The sequence below is a fragment of the Cyprinodon tularosa genome, unplaced genomic scaffold, assembly GCF_016077235.1.
Source record: "Cyprinodon tularosa strain WSP-4 unplaced genomic scaffold, ASM1607723v1 ctg5, whole genome shotgun sequence".
NCBI classification, from domain to species: domain Eukaryota; kingdom Metazoa; phylum Chordata; class Actinopteri; order Cyprinodontiformes; family Cyprinodontidae; genus Cyprinodon; species Cyprinodon tularosa.
The window spans coordinates 2,435,912-2,458,116 of NW_024039229.1; the positions used below are offsets into that span (position 1 = coordinate 2,435,912).

Genomic DNA, 22,205 nt, shown 5'->3' on the forward strand with positions numbered 1-22,205 from the left:
TCTGTGGGGAGCTCAAAGGGGAGGGTTTTTTTTCCACCAGGGGGCAGAAAGGTTCCCCTTGAGGTTATGAGCTGAATGTGGTTTGTTGCTATTCCTGTTATGTCGGTTCTCAGCAGAGCAGTCTAAATGTGATCATCTTGTTTCTTCGTTAAGACTTTCTGCACACATTATCTGTTGGAACTAGGGTTGATAGCTCCTTTAATAATAAAAAAAGCCACACCTCCACATTGTCTTTCAGCTCACCACCATCGGTTTGGTTTTTATATCTTTCTTTTAAGTGTGAAATGTTTTTGTAAATGTTTGACTTGAACCTGAATTTAATTAGATGCAATGTTCAACTTTTGTTTCGAAATACAGTTCATTTTTCCAAGAGATGATTGGCAGCCCTAGTTTGGACACAACAGAATCTCTTCCACTTGTAAAGGTGTCCCCAGGGGACTGATCCATCTCTGTCTTTTTTATTGCCTGTGTTTAAAGTGGATCAGATCTGAAAATTGGACATTTGTTTATTTTAAATTTCTCAGTCTCCTCATAACTCGATGGAGAATAAAAAGGAAGCTGTTGACCCTGGGAGTTGATGTATGGCCAAAGTGGATAAAAAGGAAAACTAGCTGTTGGAAAAGGAAAATAAAAAACATTAACCTGGAATATCTGCCATCGTTGACCCTGACTTCATCAGTACATTTAGCAATAAAAAATACCACAATTGAATTTAATGTCATTAATTTGATGAATAAGCTGAAATCCCTTTTTTGTACATATTTTTCAAGAACATGTCAGTACCGATTGGTACTCAGGACTCAACTCAGGGAAATAAAGTCAAAGAGTCATTTAATGCATTACTGCACAAAGAGTGGAGCAACTGGCACAAATCTCAAAAAACAAGGAGACAATTAACTGCTGAGCAAGGTAGAATAAGGCTGTGACATTTGACACAAGTGAGACGCAGCCAAAGACAAATTGGCAAAGAAGGGTTCTTCTTCCTCTTCTTTTTGTTTAATGGCAAATTGCAACCTTAACTTTTATGAGCATACTGCCACCTACTGTACCGGAGTATGTAGCATGGGCCATATCAATGTGACGATTACTTTATATCTATATATATATCGATATCTATACATACATATATCTATATATATCTACTTATATATCCATCTATCTATACATATATACATACATACAAAATTAGACATACATCCATATATACATATAACTTTAAATCTTATAATATAATCCTGTATTCTTAAGATATTTAATAACAACTTTCTGCACTTACTTTATCTCCTCTCCTGTTGTTCCTATTAATCCTTTTAAATTCCATTCCCTTCCTATTTGTCTTGTTTTTTGTTTTAATCTTATCCTTTCTTCATCGCATTTCCTAAAATATAATAAAATATATTCTACATTTTCTATTACTTCACATTCTATACATTCATCTGTTTTACTTTTCTGTAATAAAAATAAGGTTTTATTTAACCCAGTATGATCAAATCTTAGCCTTGTTAAAATAGTCTCATCACTTCTAATCTTTCTAACCACACCTTTGGCATTAATAGATTTCTGTACACTGTAATAATTTCTTCCACTTTTATCCATGTTCTATCTATTCTGGCATTTTTCCTTAATTTCTTTTTTAATTATTGTCTTAGCTTTTCCTTTCCATAGAAGCCCGTTTCCACCACTCTGTAAAAAAAAAAAAATATCTCATTATATTGAGTTAGCATCTCATTATATTGAGATAGTATCTCATTATATTGAGTTAATATCTCATTATATTGAGATAGCATCTCATTATATTGAGATAGTATCTCATTATATTGAGTTACTATGTCATTATATTGAGTTAGCATCTCATTATATTGAGATAGTATCTCATTATATTGAGTTACTATGTCATTATAGTGAGTTAGCATCTCATTATATTGAGATAGTATCTCATTATATTGAGTTACTATGTCATTATAGTGAGTTAGCATCTCATTATATTGAGATAGTATATCATTATATTGAGATACTACACTATCTCAATATATTGAGTTACTATCTCAGTCCATCTTTAAAGGCCTCTGATCTACTGGTCTGCTTCTAAGTGTGCAGGTGGCGGATGCGCTGTCTGACTTCATTCGCATGACCCGTTTCAACCACCTCCAGCCCCTCCTCCACCATTGTGACAAAAGCTTCATCGGGTTTCATCATTCCCGGACTCTTATCGCGTTTCCCGTCTCATCTTAACCGGTCCGGCAGAATGTTGAGCCTGGTTCTGCCAAAGGTTTCTTCCCAACGGGGAGTTTTTCCTCTCCACTGTCGCTCCATGCTTGCTCATCATGGACAGGTTCTCTCAACCTGTGTTATCCAAACTGGACTTCCATCTTCCAGGTCCCTGAGTGAAGCTCTAGTATCAGCTCACGCAGTCCACTGGATCTCCCCATAAAGCTCTCACGACCGTCTCGCTAACCAGCAGTCTACAGACTGACCAACTTCATCTATCTCCACTCCACCACCAGTTTCAGCCCTATTCATTACTCCTGTTCATCCATATCTATAAAAAATTAAGCTCTATGTTTCCTGCCGAGGTCTGAGTGCCAAAGTGTAATTGTGTCAATAAATTTCTTCTAATTGTCTTTTCCCTTCGAGTGATTTTTTCAGATTGAACTTCACTTTATCCCTGTTTCTACATTTTGGAGTTTAACATGTTGAGTTGAAATGAAAGTTTCTAAGAGTTTCACATAGTTTTTCTGCACTTCTGTCTTCAGGACTGTCAATGGGAATGTTGAAATCTTCAACAATAACAAATCAGTTGTGTTTAACACATCACATTTAAAAGGTCATCAAAATCGTGTATACTGCATGTAAATTTTCTGGAAAATGGCTCAAACTGGAATTTTTATCTAGAGAATCAAATATTCTAGAGTTAAATTTGCACAGAAAAACCTCAATTAAACTTCAGTAAATGTAAATTTAAAACAAGAAAAAAAAACAGCAGTTATAATCTCATTAAGGTGAGTGAGATAAATCTATGGGAAGTTTTCCTATGAATAAGTTGGTATAATGAAATATTTTTATGTCTACATTAAGAAATCCAGTTAAGCATTTTTATGTCATTTTAAATAGATGAAACCACACTGAATAATTAAACCAAAATTGACCAGGAATGGGTGAAATTGTCTAATTTGGTTGTGTAGAGGCCAATTATTTGCATCTGAATTTAAATTTAAATTATATATGGAACAAAAATCTCTACAATTGAAATTTGTTGACATAACTTAATTGAATAAACTAAATAATTTCAAACTCACTGGTTCCTACAGATGAAGAAAAAAAAATTTTTTTTGGGCATCTATTCTCCAGCACCACTGCTGCTCTGTGCTTTAGGGATGAAGTTATGTGGAAAATAAATAAATACAGACTAAAAAACCTTTTCTGATTAAGGAATAAGAGAAAAGAGGGTTCTAGACCAAACCGCTATTTTTAAGTGTCCACTGACTTCACTATGATAAAGTCAAGCACGTGCATCTGGCAGTTCATGGCTTCTCTGAAATGAATCTGACATCGCTGCCTAAAACACAATATAATTAATTTGACAAGCTGTTAGAAACAGCTGTTAAACCCATTTGAGAAGCAAAAACTTCCAGCTAAATGTTCTGCTTCCTATAATTAGACTGGAGCAGAGGGCTGCTGGTAGAGTTTAATGAAATCCTCCTTGTGTTGCTATAAATCAAAGGAGTCTTAAATTTGTCGACTGAAGATTTTAGTCAAAGTTTTTATAAATATCCTTTTTCTCATGTTAAAAACCGAATACATGTTTGCATCCTGAAAGAAATGGTTAAAAAATACAAATAAGTGTTAGGAGAGTAAAAAAATCACTTTTACTTTTTGAAAAAACTGTATATATACGTCTTCAAATAAAATGTGGAAAAACTAACCAACCACAAAGATAACAAAGAAACAGCAAAGTCACATTAAAATCCCTTAAAATGACTTTATTGACTTGTCATTTTGTATACACAAGTGTAAACAAACATAAATTCATTAAGAACAGCTCTCTAGACTATTTCATTTTTTAAAGTGCAGCCTTCATAAGGTAAGCAGCAGTGATTTAAAAAAAAAAAATTGACTGAATACAATGCTATTAGAAAAAACAAGTTTTCCTGATAGAAATATTCTGTCCAACAATTTGATTGAGATAAAGATCAACAAACAAAAAAAATCACTGATTAAAATTTCAATTAACTGAATTAGTGAATAATGAAAGAATATATTATTTTTTAGAAGTCTGACATTGTTAAAAAAATATGAAGCCGAGTCTGGCTTTATAAATCTGTTGTGTTTAATTAACCCATATAACTAAATCCCAAGTTAAAGCACTAAAGCATGATGGCAAAAACAGAAAAGTCTCAGAAAAAAAGTTTCAAACATATTTATTCGAAGATATTTACATTTTTTTGATGTTGTGATTTGTAGACTTTTTCTCAGCCTGTTTTTTCATTTTGAATTCAGCTGATAGTCTTCATCATCTTCTCCTCGCTGTTCATCTGTTCAAAAAAGTTGATAAAAAGATAGATTGTTGTTTATTAATGAGGCTTTTTAAATAATCTTCTGAAATCCAGTGGAAAATTGAATCAAAGAATGACCCTTAAGGGATTAAACTTGAAGAACATTTTAAATATCTTACTTTCTTGGGATTTGATCCATCTGAAGAGGCGGATGACGTGTCAGAAGCTGAAAAATAAAATAAAATGTAAATTTGTTCTATTTGACTTTAAAATAATTACACCAGCAATTTAATATTATGAGACAAAGGAAGATAAATATACATATTTGTAATACTCACTATTTGCTGGCTTAAATCCTGAAACAAACACCATAACGTTTATTTATAAAAGGAAACAATAAAATCTTTGCATTTAAATCAATTAAAGCATTAAATCTTAAAATGTCATGTTTACTTAGAAACACCAACCAATAAAAATAGCTGAAATATAAACAAATAGTATGTAAACAGGTTTTATGATACATAGAATATATCTTTGGTTTCTCACCGATATCTTTTCTTCCAACAAACAACTCCAGGAATGATGGCGGCCAGAACCAGGAGTAAAAGTCCCCCAACAACGCTGCCAATAATGGGTGCAGTTGATATCTCGGAAGAACCTGACACAAAAGGATTTAAACTGGATTAAACCAAGTAAGTTTTCACAAAATTTGGGGAGGAAATGTTTGGAGAAATATTTATAGGGGGAAAAATATTAAAGCCTTTTGAATAAAAACTGCAGCAAAAATATTTCTGGATTTTAATCCTAAATTAGAGTAACCCTGTTGTTTAAGCTCTGAGTTTTCACTCAGTGATTTGAGTTTATCCAAACATTCTTGTGCGCTTTTGAATTAAAAAACAAACTAAATGTTGTCAACTTCCTGAGCTCTAAGGGTTTTAGAAGCATTTCTGCCTGGAAAATTTCCAACTGAATTAAATGAAGAACAGCTTTGGTACCTGTGCAAAGGTGAGACATTAAAAAACACTGTTTTCAGTGAAGCCACTGATAAACTGCTCCTATTTCTGATTCATTTGTGATTAAACAGCCATTTCTTTAACCTCAGCCAAAAAATACATTTTATAAACACAGAACAAATAAACAGCTCTTTCTCTGCCTGTAAATAAAGTTTTAAGCACCATGGAAAATCTTTTAAAAACCAGGAGAAACCTGAGATTTCATAAATAATTATATTGATTTTATCTGCAATAAATTAGAACCTATTCAGCTGAAGCATATGTTTCCATTAAAAAATTTGCCAATTTGTATTTCCTTGTCCCCAAATAGAGGAGTTTTATTGAAAAAAAAATATATATGTAAAACAAATGTGCAAAAATAATTATCAATACAAAATGTGACTAACAACCATGGAAACTGGTATAATGATCTCTTTCTTTATGAAAACTGACCTTGGAGAAAATTATAAGTGTAAGTTAGTTATTGACTAAGATCAATAAATAAAAAAATCATTAATTAAAATTTTACTGAACTGAATCAGTGAATAATGAATGTAATATTTGATAGAAGTCTGACATTATTGACAAATATGAATCCGACTCTGGCTTTATAAATCTGTTGTGTTTAATTAACCCATATAACTAAATCCCAAGTTAAAGCACTAAAGCATGATTGCAAAACAGAAAAGTCTCAGAAGAAAAGTTTCGATCAAAAGAGTAATTCTTTGGGTTTTTTTCATGTTGTGATTTACAGACTTGTTCTCAGCCTTTTTTTTCATTGTGAATTCAGCTGATCGTCTTCACCTTCAAATTTTCTCCTTCGCTGTTCATCTGTTAAAAAATTGTAAATGGACAGATTGTTGCTTAGATTGACCTTAAAGGGATTATACTTTAAGAACATTTTATCATAATTATCTTACTTTCTTGGGATCTGATCCATCTGAAGACGCAGGTGACGTGTCAGAAACTAAAAAAGATAATAAAATGTAAATTTGGTTCTATTTGACTTTAAAATAATTACATCAGCAATTTAACATTATGAGACAAAGCAAGATAAATGTACATATTTGTAATACTCACTATTTGCTGGCTTAAATCCTGAAACAAACAGCATAACATTTATTTATAAAAGGAAACAATAAAATCTTTGCATTTAAATCAATTAAAGCATTAAATCTTAAAATGTCATGTTTACTTAGAAACACCAACCAATAAAAATAGCTGAAATATAAAACAATAGTATGTTAGCAGATTTTATGATACATAGAATATATCTTTGGTTTCTCACCATTATCTTTTCTCCCATCAAACAACTCCAGCAATGATGGCTGCCAGAACTAGGGGCGAAAGTTGATAAATAGATAGATTTTTCCAGTGGAAAATTGAATCAAAGAAACCAATGAAAACACCAACATGAATAAACTGCTATTAGAAAAATCACTAAAAGATTGATTCTTAGTTTTTTGTTTGTTTTTTTAATGTTGTGATTTACAGACTTTTTCTCAGCCTGTTTTTTCATTGTGAATTCAGCTGATAGTCTTCACCTTCAAATGTTCTCCTTCGCTGTTCATCTGTTAAAAAAATGATAAATGGAAAGATTGTTGCATATTAAGGAGGTTTTTCAAATAATCTTCTGAAATCCAGTGGAAAATTGAATCAAAGAATGACCCTTAAGGGATTAAACTATAAGAATATTTTAAATATCTTACTTTCTTGGTATTTGATTCATCTGAAGAGGCGGATGACGTTTCAGAAGCTAAAAAATAAAATAAAATGTAAATTTGTTCTATTTGGTTTTAAATTTGTTGCATGAACAACTTAATATTATGAGACAAAGCAAGATGAAAATATTTGTAATACTCACTATTTGCTAACTTATATCCTGAAAAAAAAGCATACAATTTATTTATAGTTTTTATAAAAGTAAAATAAAAAAATCTTTGCATTTAAATCAATTAAACCATTAAATCTTAAAATGTAATGTTTGATCAGAAGCACCAACCGATAAAAAAAACCGAAATATAAACAAATAGTATGTTAGCAGGTTTTATGATACATAGAATATATATTTGGTTTCTCACCATTATCTTTTATTCCAACAAACAACTCCAGCAATGATGGCTGCCAGAACTAAGGGCGAAAGTTGAAAAATAGATAGATTGTTGTTTATTAATGAGGCTTTTTTAAATAAACTTCTGAAATCCAGTGGAAAATTGAATCAAAGAATGACCCTTAAGGGATTAAACTATAAGAATATTTTAAATATCTTACTTTCTTGGGATTTGATTTATCTGAAGAGTCGGAAGACGTGTCAGAAGCTGAAAAATAAAATAAAATATACATTTTTTCTATTTGGCCTAAAATTTGTTGCTAGAACAACTTAATATTATGAGACAAAGCAAGATGAAAATATTTGTAATACTCACTATTTGCTAACTTATATCCTGAAAAAAACAGCACATAATTTATTTATAGTTTTTATAAAAGTAAAATAAAAAAAATCTTTGCATTTAAATCAATTAAAGCATTAAATCTTAAAATGTAATGTTTGATCAGAAGCACCAACCGATAAAAATAACCGATAAAAATAGCTGAAATATAAACAAATAGTATATAAGCCAGTTTTATGATTCATAGAATATATCTTTGGATTCTCACCGTTATCTCTCTTCTTCCACCAGAGGATGACTCCAGCAATGATGAAAACCAGAACCAGAACTACAGCAATAGCCCCGATAATGATCCCCATGGAGTTTCCTGAAACTAAATCATTTAAACTGATTAAACTTTGTAAAATATCACAAAATTCCTGGGGAAGAAAACATTTGAAGCAGCTGCAAGGACAACCTACAGAGTTTGAGATGTAGGTTTCTTTAGTTTCATCTGATATAAAACATGAAACATTTCAGCAAGCATTTTTCTTCCTTTGGTGTTTTTCAAATTTATAAATTTTGCACAGAGATTCAAAAGGATCTACCCGTCTGAGCAGCTGTTCTGTTTTCTGCCTCACAGGTTAAAATGAGGCGGAGGGAGGCTGATCCAAAACTAAAGGCTTTTGTGATTTAGACACATTTCCACAGACTGATTAATACTATGAGGAGAATGAAAAGTATTCTCCTGTTAACAAAAATAATTTATACTTTTCTGTTTAGTTTTTATTATTTCTAAAGTATCTGAAAACATGAGTCACTATGATGAATTTCACAGAACATCACAGCTTCATCATAGTTTAACCCCTTCAGCTCTGATACTCTAATCTGTCTCATCATAGTCAGCCAGGTTACTTCTGGGCTCATTAGTAACCTTCATGGTGATTGGATGTTAGAATGGGGGCTCAGACTGGCAGGGGAGGGAGGGGGGCGGATTTGATTTGAGGAGACATCAGCCCCTCTCCCCTCTGTGTATAGGCAGCCCTTCTTAGCTAAATGAAATATTTCTGATCGATGAGCTGGCAGGCTTTTAAACTGAGCTTTTTCTGTCCTACTTTAGCCTAAACATGAATCATAGCTTCTTTTCAGGTCTGCTGATTTTTTTTAGGTTGAATAAATGTTTTTGCTGCCAGACCTCATGCTGCTCTAGAGGGTTTTTCCTTTTTTTCAAAACATCAAAAACATTTTACCATCATTTTGTCTGCAGCCAGCAAAGAAACCAATTTTGCAGCTAAAAAGAAGTCAGGATTCATTTTACTTTGAAGTTTAATAAACTAATTTAATGTCAGCATTAAAGGGTTACCGACATATTCTGCACTGTAAGAGCTCCATCATTTTTCCACTGTAAATAGTCCAGTCTTGTTAGAAGAATTTATCTTTCACTTCTGTTCAGCAAGTCCATTTAATCTGATTTAGGTTGATATCCCATCATGGGGGAGATGTTGGCCTGTAGCTGCTGAGGAGATGGTAGAGATCCATCTAAAGGTTCATATGTTTGCCTCAAATAAACAAACAAAGAGATAACCTGTTTCAGCCATTAATCTTTTCATGGTAGGCTATATCAATAAATGTCCATCGCCTTTTTATCAGGACCTGATCTGTTTCCTCGTCCTGCTGCTCTGCATTACAGGCCTGTTAGTTTGATAAAGTGTGAATTATTATATATCAATATATAAAAATATATCCACAACTGCAATATATGGAAAAAACTGAAGATAAAACTAATGGAAAAAGAATAATCGAGTGAACTAATTAAAGATATGAGTGAACATAGGGTGGAAAATAATTGTTTTTGTGACTAAAAGGCTTTCAATTTAGACGACTGTTCATGAATCTTTAAGACAATGTGAAAACTTGTCTTTCAACTGTAGTTTAACCCCAAAGACAGATGTAAAGGAGAAAACTTGGAAGTCACTGTCTGCTCTTCTGTTTTCCGAATATGAAATCCGTCAAAAATCCATGAAGCAAAGTAAAAAATACAAACTTGAGTTTCTACAACAAATGTATACAAAATAAAACACAATTTATCAACATATTGTTTTTAAATCCCATTAATAATACTAAAGTCTTACCTTCATTAGTCCTAATGTTTGATTTTTCCAGAGTGATGACGTCTCTGTTATCACCAGAGAGCTGAAACACACATTCATATCTTGTCCAGTCCTCAGATGATGGAAGTTTCAGGTCAACGCTCATCTGGAAGGTTCCATCATTGTTAGGGAGGATCTCTCCTTTCTCCACACCATCATGGATCTCTGCTCCATCTTTCCTCCAGAACATTTCTGCTCTGTTGGGGTAGAAACCTGTAGCAAAGCAGCTGATTGGAGAGGAGGAAGACTTCTGGAGGATGGAGACTGATGGAAGATCTGGAGGATTGATAGGATAAACATTCTGTTAATAACTAACTTATAAACAAAAACGACAAAGACTGATAATTTGATTGCTGAACAAAATACTTTTAATATAGGTGAAAAACTGAGACTGAGCAAAAAAAAACTGATAACAAACACCAGACTTAAAAATGTTTAAACAGAACACAGAAATATAGCTGTTTATTTTAAACTACATGATGTTTAGTAATACCTGTTCTCATCAGAGATCTCCTCCCATAGCTCACATACTTCTTCAGCCACTCAGAACAAGCCTGAGTTAAATAGAACTGCTCATACTCTGCAACATATCTATCATTATCCCACTTGTGTTTGCTGATGACAGCCTGTTGTACTGGAGCGATCCATGTCAGTGTCTCCAGGTCCAGAACAATCAAATCTTCTCCATCATAACCAATCTGATCATAACCTTTAACCTCTCCAGTCTCATCATCCCACTCACAGCCGTACATCTGCTGATAGACGTGAACTCCTGAGACAAAGAGACAGAGTTTGATTAATAGCAGTGACTTTAAAACAGCCTTCATTAATTAATCCATTAATTAATTAATTAATCATTTAAGTGTAAATAGCGCCTCAATAGAACAAACAGAAACCTCGAAAAAAGCTATTGTGAGCAAAAATCCAGACTTTCTATTACTGTTCCAAGAAAAACAATAAATGGTCACTTTACCAAATGTTTGAAGGTTCAATGAGACAATGGCTACAGATAAATAAAACATTTCCTGCAAATGTTTCATTAAATAAATTGAAGGACATTAACAGTTTTAAATTGTTGGTTTTTTTTTTTTTAGTTTATTAATATATTCATGATAATGAACTTTGTCAGTTTGAGTCCAGCTAATCTGTAAAGAAGTCTATCACTGACTGTGATTATATTTTATATTTACAGTATTTCTTAGTATTTTAGGACATGTAGTTTGTTCTCTAAAGTGTTTTTAAATGTGTGAATCTTCCAGGGGACAATGGAAATTAGCAGTAGCAAACTCTGGTGCAAGACATCTCTTCTTTTTAAGATTAGTGTATTTTGTACACTGTACCTGTTAAATAAACTAATAAACTAAAAAATAAAAATAATAAAAAATAATAAAAGAAGGGACTCTGGAAAAGACTTTACTTAATGGAGAAACAGAGAAATACCTGCAAAGAGATTAAAACTAAGGGATAGTTTACAATTTTAAGCATTGTAACAAGTGAACAAAAAAATAAAATGTTTTATTTTAACCAACGCTATTCATAGCCTGCAACTAAGTACGTGTAAATACGTTTTACTATTTTTAGGTAAAATCATTGTTGAAAATGTACTTAAAATCTTGCTACATTGAAACAAGTTCTAAATAAATATATATTTAAAAAATAACAGATGAAATCATTAATTCAGATAACCAAGTACAGTAAAATGTGCATTAATATGAGCTAAAGGAACATTATTTAAAAAAAAAGTGTACATCAGCTTGACCTCCCAGCACCCATGTGTATATTTGGAACACTTGTGTTAATGATGAAAACTGTTGACAACCCCCTAAAACCCTGTGCACATTAATCATTGACATGAAAATATGCGAAAAACCAAAATAAAACTTTTTTTTAAAACAGTTGTTAATGAATATATGACATGTAGAAGATGAATAATGAACAAACCTCCAGTCTGGTTGAAACGTTGTTTTGCAATTTCTATGTTTGCTTTGAAGATTTGCTGTTTATCCAGACATGCACCAGTTTCCTCCTCCCAGTAATCTGGATGTTCTGAACTCACTTCTTTCATCCATTCCTGTTTAGGAACGTTGTTCTGGGTTATACTGTCACAGTAACTGATCTGAACATCATCCACCAACCCAACGGACACGTATGAAGGGAAGTTTGAGATCCCAGAAGATGCCGTGTAGAAATACCGCAGAGAGTGGGTTACTGTGAGGAAAACAGACACATTTCTTTACTTTTTACCATCATTACTCTTTTTTTGAATGATATGGTCAAAACTTATTAAATAATATATTTTTTTAATACAGTTGTAATATATACAGTATATATATATAGTATATATATATATATATATATATATATATATATATATAAGCAATATAGAAGCCTCAGTTAAAAGAAAGCAAACAGTTAACATTTATCTGTACAAGCTGCAAATAATTTTTACCAAGTCCATGGAACTCAAATAATAGAACATTTTAGAAATATTTGTTTTAAAATAACAACATTAAACAATTTTTATTCAGGGCTACAAGTAAAAACAAAAAACCCCATACTCTATAAGCAGGTGATCTTCTCTCCCTTATCTTTCTTACTTCCTGGGTTCTTGACTCTTTAATTTTTTCTGTTACTGGTAATTAATATTTTGTGATGAAATATTTGTCCTATAAGACAAGCACATCTAAGCCTGCAGGACTATGTCCACAGATCACTATAATAAATCAGCTATGATCTCACATCTAGCTCTTAAAAAATACGAACAAATATAGTAATAATAACTAGTAATAGTAATAAAGTAAAGTAATACATAGAATCATGAAAAGGAATTATAAAAATACTTTGAATTTAGAGCGTAAAGATAAACTTTTAATAGCTTTTTGTTATTGAAAGAGGACAATAAAAAATAATAATAAAAATAATAACATTGGATGAACCGTTTTTCATGGTGGAACAGCTTTACAAGCCATTTTTTTTTTTTTTTTTAAATCATCCTGTCTATTGGCTTCAAAGCCATTACTGAACTAACATTCAGAAAGCAAGAACCCGAAAAATCTTTGACAAAAAACATGATTACGATGGTCTTTGGAAACTATTATGAGACACAGAGAAACTAAACATGGAGGAAAAGTGTTGTGAAGTGCTAAAATTGTAAATTCTATTGTACTGCAAAATATCATCTTTTAAAAGAGATAATTGTTGTGAAAAAATAAGGTTGGCTTGTTATGTTTGGAGATTAATTAGCAGCCCACCTTTTTAAAGTAAGGAAAACTGATCATCATCCCTGTATTTATTTTAAAGCTCTAGTTGTTGGGATCCTCAGGCTTGCCCACCAGAGGGCGCCGAGGATCCTCTTCTGCTCTCTTTTGTCTCTTTCTCTTAGGGCTGGAGTCACTGTCAGGTTCTGGAGATTACCCTCTGCCTCCAGCAGAGTGCGCCGTGGGTCCTCCTGAAGCTGAGCCTCTCATACACCTGTGGCTGATCTAGTAATCAGGAGGACCACAGTATTTAAGCTACCTTCAGACCTGGATTCTACGCCGCAGTGTTGATCTTAGTTGGTTAGCTTCCTGAACCTTCTGCTATAGACTGAGTCTTGGTTGTTTCTAGGCTGAGATCTGATTCTAACTCTTCCTTGTTTCTGCCTCACAGGAATCCTGTCTCCTTGAGAAGCTCTGGATGAGCTTATCCTCCTGTCTCCTCGTGAAGCTCTGGAAGAGCAGTCTCTCAGACAACCTGTCTCTGGCCTGCAGCTCTGGAAGAGTTGCATCACTGGTGACCAGTTTCAAGCCTGAAGCTCAAAGGAGAACTAACCAGCTAATCTGCCCTGGTGAGCCAACCAAAGATTCCTACGTGGTGAAACCTGAAGACTCCTATGTGGAGTTTCCCTGGAGGTTCCTACGAAGAATCAGTTCCTAGAGTCCTTCGTGTATCCCCTTGTTCTCTGCAGTGAGCTGGAAGCTCAACTCAAGGATTGCCACGCTAGCCTGAAGCTAGAGGCCTAGCTCCTCAAGATCTCTGTTATCCAGCCATTACCCATTCCGTGCATGGACCCCAGTGAATCAGCCTCCTGCCTGAACTGTTCCTTTCCCACTACTCATGTTTGAGCCACAATAAACTCTTTTGGACTTTTACCCTGTTTCTCCGTGAGTGTTTCTGCATCTTGGGCTAGCACTAATTCCCATCATGACAGAACACTGCGGCCAACAAGCTAGCCCTGCGGAAACATCTTCAGACTCCTTCAATCAAGTTCTCCTCTTCTTTAAACAATCCATAGATGACCTTTCCACCATTACTCCACCCCGTGAACGGATATCATCAGCCGACGTCATTCTCACCGAGCTCAAGAAATATCCAGACCTCTACCATAACCTTCAACTAGCCGGATACTTAGACATCATTTACTGGAATATTGAGGACGCTTTTTCTAAAATATCTTTCAAACAATCTCCACCTACCACCAAATCCAAGTCTTCTTCTGCTGTTGCAACTGGTTCGCCTCTGCCTCCTGCCTCGTCTGGGCGTAGGAACCTCCGCCGGGACAAGAAAGGCACTCTTTCTCCGGTGGTTCAGCCTGATGCCTCCACTCCTTCTCCGGTGGGTCAGTCCGACGCCTCTGTACTCCCTGTAGTCCAGTCAGCAGCAGTAAGCAGTCCATCTACTCGCCAGGTCAGCTCCTTTCGTCTCATCAGCCACCTTTCAGATCAACAGTTAGCACCCTCAGTCAATAGGCACAGTTTTGGTTCATTAATCAAACCCCATTTTGCTAGACCTCCACGCCAGTCAGATCCTGGATCAGAATATGGCAGTAACCCTGTTTTTCTAGCCTCTGAATTTACCTGCTCTTCGTTGTCTCCTGCTTCTGTACCCGTTAGCCAACCAGTTTCCTTAGCCTCAGAGTCCGTTAGCATACCGTTTCCTGTAGCTTCAGAACCCGATAATTCTCTAGATTCAGCTGACACATCTGTTCTTTTAGTTTCCGAACCCGGTGGTGTTTCTGTTCCCCTAGCTTCAGAACCAGAACTCTCTTCAGGAACTTTAGTTTTTCAGCCCATTAGCCATTCTGATTCCCCAGCGTCTGAACCCGGAAGTAATACCGTGCTTCCGGTTTCGGCGACAATTGGTTTACCTGCGTCTCCGGCCTCAGAATCCTTGCCAGATAATGCTCCCCACATTCTAGAAGTAGACCTCTGGGATTTTTATTATGGGGACAGAGATGACCTCTTCCCTTTCAGGACACCTCATTTCTCTCTCAGCCAGCCAGATCTAGCGTCCACTAGCAAACCTGTTAGTTCCACTTCTAAGCCTGTTAGCAATCCAGCTAAACCTGTACCAGAACCCATTAGCGGTCCAGTTTCCCTAGCTCCAGTCCCCATTAGCGGTCCAGTTTCCCTAGCTCCAGTCCCCATTAGCGGTCCAGTTTCCCTAGCTCCAGTCCCCATTAGTGGTCAGGTTCCCCCAGTGCCTGAGCCCATTAGCGGGGCAGCTCCTCCAGTGCCTGAGCCCATTAGCGGGGCAGCTCCTCCAGTGCCTGAGCCCATTAGCGGGGCAGCTCCCCCAGTGCCTGAGCCCATTAGCGGGGCAGCTTCCCCAGTGCCTGAGCCCATTAGCGGGGCAGCTCCCCCAGTGCCTGAGCCCATTAGCGGGGCAGCTCCCCCAGTGCCTGTGCCCATTAGCGGGTTGTTTTGCCTAGCGCCAGAGACACCTGAGCTTGTCCTGTGCCCTCTTGAAACCCCTGAGCTAGAGGTTAGAAGGGCTTCAGATTTTAGCGTTGGTGAAGATGTGCCACCTAGATTCCCTCAGCAGAGGCCACCTATCACCAAGGACCCTCCACCGACGCCTCAGGCCACCACTGAGACTGAACTTGAGCCTCCATGGGTGGTCCCTCCGTTTCCAGGGGTGGAACCACAGTCGGTGGTCCCACCAGCACCAGAGACTGAACCAGATTTGGTGGTTTCACCTGTTCCTGATCGGGAGCTGCAAGCGGCGGGCTCCCCTGTTCCAGAACTGCAATTGGCGGGCTCCCCTGCTCCAAAACCGCAGCTGGCGGCTTCCTCAGAGCCTCCTCCAGAGCCGCAGCCGGCGGCTTCCTCAGAGCCTCCTCCAGAGCCGCAGCCGGCGGCTTCCTCAGAGCCTCCTCCAGAGCCGCAGCCGGCGGCTTCCTCAGAGCCTCCTCCAGAGCCGCAGCCGGCGGCTTCCTCAGAGCCTCCTCCAGAGCCGCAGCCGGCGGCTTCCTCAGAGCCTCCTCCAGAGCTGCATCCGAGGGTCTCCCCAGAGCCTCCTCCAGAGTTGCATTTGACGTTCTCCCCAGAGCCTCCTTTAGAGCCGCAGTCGGCGGCCTCTTCAGAACCTCCTCCAGAGCCACATTCGACGGTCTCTTCAGAGTCTCCTCCAGAGTCACTCTCGATGGTCTCCCCTGAGCCTCCCCCAGAACCGCAGTCGGCGGTCGCTACAGAGCCTGAGCGGCCGAGGAGGGGACGGGGTACCCCGTGGGGGTACCTACTGAAGATTGGACATCTTCCTCCTGAGAAGCTTCTTCACCTTCGGTCCCGCAGTAGACCTCCTGAGCATCAGCTTCACCTCCGGCCCCGCAGCAGACCCCCGGAGCATCGGCTTCGCCTTCGACCTCGCAGCAGACCCCCGGAGCGTCGGCTTCAGCTTCGACCTCGCAGCAGACCCTCAGAGCATCGGCTTCGCCTCCGACCTCGCAGCAGACCCCCAGAGCGTCAGCTTCGCTCCCGGCTCCTCAGCCGGCCACCTAAGACTGTGCTCCGTTACCGGATCCTCGGCCGGCCTCCTGAACCTCTGCCTTGCTTCCGGCCCGGCGATGGTCCTCCTAAGACGCGGCTTCGCTCCCAGCCCTGTGGTCGGCCTCCTGAGCATCGGGCTAGCCTCCGGCCCAGTGGTAGGCCCCCTGAGAATCGGCCTCGCCACCGTTCCAACGGTCGGCCTTCTGGGCCGCTACTACGCCTCTGCTGCCGGCCCCACGGCAGCCCACCTGAGACTGTGTCCTGCAGCCGGCCCCACGGCAGGCCACCTGAAAGTGTGTCCTGCTGCCGGCCCCATGCCAGGCCACCTGAAAGTGTGTCCTGCTGCCGGCCCCACGCCAGGCCACCTGAAAGTGTGTCCTGCTGCCGGCCCCACGGCAGGCCACCTGAGACTGTGTCCTGCAGCCGGCCCCACGGCAGGCCACCTGAGACTGTGTCCTGCAGCCGGCCCCACGGCAGGCCACCAGAGAATCTGTCCCGCTGCCGGTCCCTCGGCCGGCCACCAGAGACTGTGCCCAAGAAAGTTTTTGGGTTTTCCTTTGCTGTCGTCCACCATAAGTGGATCGTTTTTTGTTCTGGACTCTGTTTTTGTTTTCTGCCCTCCTGGCCTGTTTCCCCCTTCGCCCACCCTGGGTGGGTTGTTTTTTGTTTTCTGGACTCTATTTTCTGTTGGTTCTAGCCCTCCTCGCCCTAGTGCCCCCGCCGCCCGCCCTCGGTGGGTTGTTTTTTGTTTTCTGGACTCTGTTTTTTTGTTTCTGGCCCTCCTCACCCTAGTGCCCCCTCCGCCCGCCCTTGGTGGGTTGTTTTTTGTTTTTTGGACTTTTTTTTTTCAGGGGGCGTCTGGAATCCGCCCTTGAGGGGGGGGCTCTGTTGGGATCCTCAGGCTTGCCCACCAGAGGGCGCCGAGGATCCTCTTCTGCTCTCTTTTGTCTCTTTCTCTTAGGGCTGGAGTCACTGTCAGGTTCTGGAGATTACCCTCTGCCTCCAGCAGAGTGCGCCGTGGGTCCTCCTGAAGCTGAGCCTCTCATACACCTGTGGCTGATCTAGTAATCAGGAGGACCACAGTATTTAAGCTACCTTCAGACCTGGATTCTACGCCGCAGTGTTGATCTTAGTTGGTTAGCTTCCTGAACCTTCTGCTATAGACTGAGTCTTGGTTGTTTCTAGGCTGAGATCTGATTCTAACTCTTCCTTGTTTCTGCCTCACAGGAATCCTGTCTCCTTGAGAAGCTCTGGATGAGCTTATCCTCCTGTCTCCTCGTGAAGCTCTGGAAGAGCAGTCTCTCAGACAACCTGTCTCTGGCCTGCAGCTCTGGAAGAGTTGCATCACTGGTGACCAGTTTCAAGCCTGAAGCTCAAAGGAGAACTAACCAGCTAATCTGCCCTGGTGAGCCAACCAAAGATTCCTACGTGGTGAAACCTGAAGACTCCTATGTGGAGTTTCCCTGGAGGTTCCTACGAAGAATCAGTTCCTAGAGTCCTTCGTGTATCCCCTTGTTCTCTGCAGTGAGCTGGAAGCTCAACTCAAGGATTGCCACGCTAGCCTGAAGCTAGAGGCCTAGCTCCTCAAGATCTCTGTTATCCAGCCATTACCCATTCCGTGCATGGACCCCAGTGAATCAGCCTCCTGCCTGAACTGTTCCTTTCCCACTACTCATGTTTGAGCCACAATAAACTCTTTTGGACTTTTACCCTGTTTCTCCGTGAGTGTTTCTGCATCTTGGGCTAGCACTAATTCCCATCATGACACTAGTAATGTAACAGCTGCTATCACATCTGTTAAGTCAGAATCCATGATTTCGTCTTTGAAGCTATAACATGGTTTCTCATTGTGTCTACTGAGATATTTATTCGTTAACATGGTTGCCTTGAAACCAAACTATAGTAAGCAGAAACTAGACTGCATGAAGTCCATGAATTGGCTGAACGTACACAGATCCAAAACCACAGCGAGGGGCAGTGATCAACAGAACAAGCTGAAATGCAGATTAAAAAAAAGAACAGTTGATGTCCCGCTTCCAAAATGGCTGAGCACAGTATTGCTTTTTTTTTTTTTTTGAAATTTAGAGATTATTGAAGAATTGTTGTTGTGTTTATGTCGTAATAGAGCTTAAAAATTTTTCAGTGTCACTCTTCAACATTTTGAACACCATTTAGAGAAATAAGGAGTTCACGGACAAGTTTGTTCTGGGACAATACAAAAAAAAACAAAAAAAAAATGGATATCCACGTAATTTGTTGCTGGGTTAATCAAACATTCAGAGGTTGTCGATCAAACTGAAACTAAACTTTGTCCCTTTGAGTTAATTATTACCCAAAAATCTTTTATATGAAGTATGTTTAATCAGGGTCTGTTTTTTTCCAGACATTAAGTTTTTTTTTAGGTATTATTTTATTTTGTTTTTTCTATTTTATTGGACTTTGTTTCCAAGTTTGAAGACATCTCGCTTCCCATCCAGGAAGCTTTTGAACTCAAAATGTCTGAAATAGCGTTGAGTTTAAAGCTTTGTACAGTAGCCGAACAAAGCCTTATTTTTGCTTAGAAAACATGCAAATTGAAACGGACTAACGGGTTGTTTGGGGTTCATGTGGCTTCTTTTGATAGCCTGTCTATGTCTCTGAAATCATTGGCCTGGCTGAACAGGCGACTACTCTATTTGAGTAGTTTGTGGTCAAATCTTATTCTCTCTTTTGATTATAAAAATGTTCATATGTATTTAGCCAAGGCTACGGCTGATCTTAATAATTATATCAAAGCTTCTTTTACAATGAAAATACAAGTCTTTCTTGTAAGATTTACAACTTTACTCTGACATTATCACGACTTTATTCTTGTAATGTAATGATTTCATTCCCGTAATTTTTTAAAAACAAAAATGTCTATGGCTCTAAAACTTCGTGTTATCACCTTCGTCTTCAGCTGACCTTACATTCAAAAAGGCAAAACATTGTTTGAGTTACACTTAACCTTGATTCTTTATCCTAAAATTTAATTCTTTCTCACCTGCCACTGTTCCTCGGATTACCAGGAGAATTATGGTTAATATCCTCATTGTAGGTTTCAGATGTTGTTTTTCAATGTCTGTTTCTAGAGAAATAAGAAGTTCTTGGATGTTCTTGGAGTTTGTTCTGAGCCAATAAAAAAAAAAAGCTGCCAGCCATGTCATTTACTACTGGGTTAATCAAATACCCAGAAGGTGTTGATGAAACTGTAAGTAAACTTTGTCCCTTTGAGTTAATTATTATCCAAAAGTGTTTAATATAAAATATGTTAAATCATGCTCTATGTTTTTATTTTTAGACATTTATTAGCATTTTTTTATTATTTTAATATTTCAATTTTCTATTGAAACTGCACCTATTTCCTTAAGTTCAAAACTTGTTCTCTTGTTTTAATGTAAAAGTTGTTTCTGCTACGTCTACTACAATTCAACCAGGTTATACAGTCAGATTGGTTCAACGTTTTTTATCTAGGGAAAAACATGCTGATTGTATCGACTGATGACTCAAAGGCAATCCCTCACACTAAGCATCCTTGTAGCGACAGTGGAGAGGAAAAACTCCCTTTTAACAGTAAGAAACCTCCAGCAGAACCAGGCTCAATGTGAGCAGCCAGGACTACACTGAAAAACAGGCCAGGATCCAAAATCTATAAACAAAAGCGTTGATTCTCTCCAGGATGGAGTCACAGCCAAACAGGCACAGATCAGATGAAGGCACTACAATGAGAAAACACAGAGGGAGCATAAATTTAGAGGTTGAACTAAAAAATACTGCAGAATGAGAGAACAGAGATGGAATGATGAATGATGAAAAAGGGTCCCTATGTCCTCAAGCAGTCTAAGCCTATTGCTGCATACCTATAATCTGAGCCACTGTAACTATAAGCTTTATCAAAAAGGAAAGTTTTAAGCCTAGCCTTAAAAGTAGACAGGGTGTCTGCCTCATGGAATAAAACTTGTAGTTGGTTCCACAGGAGAGGAGCCTGATAACTAAAAGATCTGCCTCCCATTCTAGCTTTAGAAATTCTAGGAACCACTAGCACACCTGCAGATTGAGAGCGAAGTGCTCTGTTAGGAACATAAGGAACAATCAGATCTCTGATATCAGATGGAGCTTGGCCATTTAAGGCTCTATATGTGAGAAGGAGGATTTTAAATTCTATTCCGGATTTAACAGGAAGCCAATGAAGAGAAGCCAGGATAGGAGAGATATGATCTCTCTTTTTAATTTTCATCAGAACTCTGGCTGCAGCATTTTGGATCAGCTGAAGGCTTTTAACTACAGTTTGTGGACTTCCTGATAGTAAAGAATTACAATAGTCCAGCTTTGAAGTAACAAATGCATGGACTAGTTTCTCAGCATCAATCCTGGACAGGAGATTTCTAATTTTTGAAAGAAGGAAATTCTAGGCACCTCTTCGATGTTTTAATGAGGGCATAATGGATTCAGAATATAAAAACAAACATATCAACAATATTTTTTATAAAAAATTAAGAATAAATCCAAGAAGGAATGCATTTGAGAATGATTATGGATGCCTTATAAGTATTGTATTTCCAGTAACATAAGAAAGCTTCCCAACTAAACTTTACACACTGTAAATGTGACAAATTTGTATTTTTCTAAATTTTTTGATATTGAAAATAAATGCCAGAATTTGTATGCCCTTTATTCAATCATTGTGCCCGATCTATCAATTTCTGTGCTGAATTTGAACAGCACACAATGTCTAAAATGAAGATTTAACATCATATTTGACTGTAGAAGTGTAATTTTGTATTTTGTCCATGTGGATATTATAGTTACGTTTATCAGAACACTGTTCATTATGTATGGCAAATTTTACATAAACAAATTTAAATATTACAAAATTTCTCTCAACATGAGAACTTGTTTGAATGACTTTAAAGAGTAAACGAACTCCTTAATACTAATTGACTGTTTAAGTCAAATAATAATGTGTTTACATTATTTTTCTTCAGGTCTTCTTATATGTCAGAGTACCTGTCTGCTGCATGATTGTTTTCAATAAAGTTAATTGAAAAAAAGAGCATAACTGGGGAGAACTTCTGAGCTTATATGCTTCAAACTCTTCCTCTTCAAAAAGGTTGAAGCTGCGTGGAGCAGAGTGACTCTAGCTTCACCAGTGGACATTTTTTGAGTCGATAAAGATGTGGACAGAAATGGCTGAAATGGGAATTCTATAATTTTTTCTGGATTTTCAGGAAATGCAAACTGTGATATCAGGTGAGTTATAGAAATGTATGTTTGCTCTAAAAAGATCTAACTTATGAAAAAAAGTGTCTCGGATTGCTTTGCTGTTACAAATTTTATCATTTTACTTAATGCAATTTATTTAGGATAAGTCTGTTTATCTGAGGATTTGGTTCAACAAGCTCTCTACTAGAACATATAAAACGGGCTCTAATTAGTT

General features: G+C 37.9%; 1 protein-coding gene and 1 long non-coding RNA gene across 2 annotated transcripts in view; both read right to left on the minus strand.

Annotated features, from left to right (window-relative positions):
• The window catches only part of LOC119795110 (major histocompatibility complex class I-related gene protein-like), a 45,083-nt gene that overhangs the window by 14,257 nt on the left and 8,621 nt on the right, over positions 1-22,205 (minus strand). The window lies entirely within an intron of this gene.
• LOC119795048 lies at positions 4,671-6,452 on the minus strand. Its single transcript, XR_005282282.1, has 5 exons — positions 6,406-6,452; positions 6,290-6,316; positions 5,040-5,151; positions 4,832-4,849; positions 4,671-4,719 (listed from the first exon to the last, which is right to left on the minus strand). It is a non-coding gene; the product is annotated as an uncharacterized LOC119795048 (long non-coding RNA).